The sequence below is a fragment of the Hipposideros armiger genome, unplaced genomic scaffold (assembly GCF_001890085.2).
Source record: "Hipposideros armiger isolate ML-2016 unplaced genomic scaffold, ASM189008v1 scaffold_1097, whole genome shotgun sequence".
NCBI classification, from domain to species: Eukaryota; Metazoa; Chordata; class Mammalia; order Chiroptera; family Hipposideridae; genus Hipposideros; species Hipposideros armiger.
In genome coordinates this window covers 196,596-201,051 of record NW_017732447.1, presented here as the reverse complement: position 1 = coordinate 201,051, position 4,456 = coordinate 196,596, and the positions used below count along the sequence as shown (strand labels likewise).

Genomic DNA, 4,456 nt, shown 5'->3' with positions numbered 1-4,456 from the left:
AAGTGATGTTATTGGCTTCTCTGCCTTCTAGTTTTTGTGAAGGAGGGACTGAGAGAGGGAGAGCAGAAAAAAGGAAAAGGTCAGGTGTGCCCCAAGGGAGAAAAACAAAAGGAAAAATAGATGAAGTGTGAGGAGAAATAAGAAAGAAGAATAATATGAATCTTCTTGACAGTTTGAGTTTTGGCCTCATTCAGAAAGCTGTTTAAATCCTTCAGTTTCTCTTTCAAGCCAGTCCCCTGTCAGAACTTGAAACATATCTTTTCTGCCTGGGATGCAAGCTGTAGGAAACGTAAAGAGGCGAAGATACCTATCTAGATGCTTTTGCTATTTAGGGTGTGTGTGTGTTTTCCCCGTAGTAGGGCTATGACAACCACTTCTGAGCTTGAAAACCAAAGATGAATTCTCTGTTTCCCTCCAGAACACAGGCTTTGCTTGTAGCTTGTTTTTTCACTGCACTGGCTTAGTGGGGTGGCTGAGAGGGCAGTAATTCAGTTATTTATTTTCAAGCCATTGGTTAGCCAGGGGGCAAGGGAAGGGAGATGATTAACTTTCTTGTTTCTATGATTGCTTTGTAAATTCTGCAGAAAGAATAAAAATGTCCCTTTCCTCCTGAAATCCCGGATCCCTGCTCTCCTCTTTCCTGCTTCAGCCTGTTGCTGGTGGGCCTTTGTTTCCCAGTTCTGTGCCTGTTGTATTCTGGATTGCGCCTGTGCACACGAGGCAGCAGTTTTTTCTGTCCATTCAAGCCACCCAACAGGTAGGTCTTCCTAGTTTCCTTTCCAGTGAGTCCTTTAGTGATACTCCTAATGAAAGACTAAATAAAAAGCCAAACATAAGATCCTAGGAAGAAAAGAAACAAAATTCTCAATGGTGGAATCCACAGTTGTCAGAGCCATAGTATGTGTGTTTGTTTTTATGAGCAGGGTGTGTGTGTGTGTGTGTGTGTGTGTGTGTGTGTGTGTGTGTGTGTCTTGGGGGGACAGATGTGGTGATAGAGAATGAGGAGCAGGCACTACTTGGATATGATTGATGGTTATTTGTTCTTGGTTGTTTTAATTCTGCCTTCCCATCCCCTACCCAGAGGGCCCTCTAAACTTCCCTACCTGTACTTCCATGGTTCCTTCACTTGTTCCAGGATGCAAGTGAGGAAAGGCGAGGATACAGGTACCATGTCACATGGAAAACTCATCAATGAACCTGGAGATGACAAAAGGAGGTAATCAAAGTGCCCAACACAGGAAGGAAGGGAAGGGAGTATTATGATGGAATTAGGAGTGTGGGCTTTAGATTGGATTTGAATCCCAGTGTTAGCCCACAGTACCATGTAGTCACTTAACTTCTCTTGTTTCGGCTTTCACATCTATAAATGAGAATAAATTCGATTAGGTATTTAGGGCAGGTAGAATGTTATAGGAAAAGCTCAAGAAATGTAGATATTATTAGCATGGAGTACCTGGCAGGCAAGAGCATTGAAGGAGTAGTGTTTATTTGAGGCTGTATGAGCAATGGCTTCCAAGCAGCGAGAACACTGGCCTTACATGCCCCCCACTCTTGAGACAATCCAGTGGGCAAACGTGGGCAAGGGGTGAATAGGTGGCCTCCATCTGGGAGAACTTCAGGGAAGTCTAGGGGAGGCAGATAAACAGGTGTCAAAAATTTCATTTTTTAAAAACCATCATGCCTTATGTTTCAGCTTCAACCAGATCACCTAAGGTCATTTAAAACCTAATTAAAAAAGAAAAAAAAAACATGATCCAAAATCCAAAATATATAAGCGGATTTAAGTATGAAACGTAAGTCCTCGTCCCACCCCAGCCCAGATTCCATGTCCTCTCTCCAGAGGCAAACATTACAACAGTTTCTTACATATTTACATGGATTCTAAATGTTCTAGTCTATGAATCCCCTTTTCAGAATATCCCACTCTTCTTTAAGCCTGCATTAAAAACTAGCTTTACAGAGTCCCTTTTATACTGTTTTTTTTTTTTTGAGAACTTCACAGCTCTTCTAGCTGGTCCGGTTATGACCCCACCAACTGCTCACAAGTACAGTGCACCGTGGGGAGCACCCGACATGAGAACAAGGAGTAGATAGGACTGTGCAAGACGCGCAGATGGGGCCTGGGCAACAGAGTGCCCTGCTCACTCACCAGCATGGCCCTGCCCACCTGCTCTCCCACAGGCGTCATTTGTCATTTGCTTTCTGCTCTAGGATCCTCTCTCTCCTGGTGGCCCAGGCCAGAGTGAAGAAGGTTAATTGCTAAACTAGGCTAATGCGGTTTGATTAGGAGAAGAGTAAACATGCTCAGTAGTTAGTGGGCAGAGGGAGGAAAGAAATGTATCCTTTTATTTAAGAGCCTGGAGACCAGGTCTGGAGGGCCAGGAGGAAAAGCTCAACTAGAAAGTGAAAGAGAACACAGGGACAGAGTGTCCCCCACATCGATGACTGCAAAACTGAAAATGTAAGTGCTTTTTCCTCTCCTGTTGCTCCAAAACTACCTAATCTTACATTCTTGCCAAAGATGACTTCATTCCTTCTGCTGTGCCACATGACACTGTCCCTGCTGAATAATAACACAGCGTTTGTTGATTGTTAGTTTTGCTGAGAAGCTCTCGCAGGGCTGCTCAGCCCCAGTTTTTATAGCGTAGTCTGATTTCACTAATTTTATAAGGTCAACTCATTAGAGGCAAGTTGGGGAGGGGGGGGCCTCAGAACAGACAATTCAATAGTCTGCTAAGCCATCCATTGAAAGTGATAATAATAAAAATCTTAATCAACATCAATATTTGCAGCACAGTTAGTTTTTGATCTCTCTTAACAAGCCAATTCTGCTGTGATCTTTAAATGATTTCCTTTAATAGATGACTTCCCTGTTGTCAGATTTGATCTTGACTCAATGTGATTATGTTACCCCATCACACGTGAACTTGAGTTAAAAAGGCTGAGTTCCACGGCTGAGCTCAAGAGTTAGACTCCTTACAGATTTTCATAAGTGGTGGTCACCTCTCTGCATGATTTGGAGTGGAGGTTGTTGCTGATTTAAGTTGTAGAATTAAAACCTACTCAGATGAATGATTAACTCAGGCCCTCCAAAATCCAGTTCAGGGCCAGAATTATCTGGGTTGGATCTCTGGATCTGAGTAATTACCTAACTTACTTCCAACTTTATAGTCTGCTCTTTAGATGTTGAATTACTAAGCTATAAAAAGTTATTAAAAGCAGATTGGGTTGGGTAATCAAAAGGTTTTATTCACTCTTTGGGATTCAGTTTCCTCATCTGTAAAATGGGGGTGATAATAATCCCTACTTCTCAGAGTTATCTATAAGACATATATGTATGTATATTATACGTATTGCATATGTACATGTATCTTATTTAACTAAGATATTGTACACTAAGTGCCCAGTGGTACCTGGTCTGTTAGCTATCATTATGATTACTATGCAGTGTTACCCTGTAAGATTTTCCCCAAGTTCTCCAGTCAGATGCCTAAAAACAGTAGGCTTAGTTTTGTGTTTCCCTGTTTCTTCATCTCTTGTTGTAGTCTTTGTTTTAAAGTCTATTTTGTCTGGTATAAGTATTGCTACCCCAGCATTTTTGTTTTTTTCATTTCCATTTTCATGAAATAAATTTTTCCATCCCTTTACATTCCGTCTGTGTGTGTCTTTTAATCTGAAGTGAGTCTCTTGTAGCATATGTAAGAGTCTTTTTTTTCTTATCCATTCAGCCATCCTATGTCTTTTGATTGGAGCATTTAATCCATTTACATTGAAAGTAGTAATTATTGACAGATATGTAGCTATTGACATTTTATTCATAATTTTGACATTTTTGTTTGTTTGTTTGTTTGTTTGTTTTCCATCTTAAAGAAGTTCCTCTAACATTCCTTGTAATACTGATTTGGTGATGATGAACTCCTTCAGCATTTTCTTGTCTGGGAAGCTCTTTATCTGTCCTTCTTTTCTTGGCTGGGTAGAGTAATCTGGGTTGTAGGTCCTTGCTTTTCATCATGTTGAATATTTTGTGCCAATCCCTTCTGGCCTGCAAAGTTTCTATTGAGAAATCAGCTGACAATCTTATGGGAGCTCTCTTACAAGTTATTAGTTGCCTTTCTCTTGCTGCTTTTAGGATCCTCTCGGGTCCAGATAATCAATAAAGAGGCTGGATGTCAAATTAAAGTTTAAAGTTCTGAAGATTTTATTAAGCTGAGCTCAGTGACTGCCCCTCCGACTAAGGAGAAAATGGTCCCGAGGTCTCAGTGGGTAGGGTTTTTATAAGGTGGGGGTTAAATGTAAAGTAAATTACAGAAGCCAAAAAGAATGTGTAGTTATTTTAGTTAAAACTGCATCTTGCTGTTGCAACAGTGTTGTTATGTCCAGGTGTCTTAACAGTACATCGTGACCAGGTTGATAAAGTTAGTTTGCTTCAAGGCCTCCTGAAATGTTAACATGAAGG

General features: G+C 40.9%; 1 long non-coding RNA gene across 1 annotated transcript in view; it reads left to right on the top strand.

The window, feature by feature from the left end:
* Positions 1-606: 606 nt before the first annotated feature.
* LOC109376314 (uncharacterized) overlaps positions 607-4,456 on the top strand; it is a 78,547-nt gene continuing 74,697 nt past the window's right edge. The window contains exons 1-3 of the long non-coding RNA XR_002122717.1: positions 607-757; positions 1,136-1,216; positions 2,355-2,461. This is a non-coding gene — a long non-coding RNA (uncharacterized LOC109376314). The remainder of the gene's footprint in view (positions 758-1,135; positions 1,217-2,354; positions 2,462-4,456) is intronic.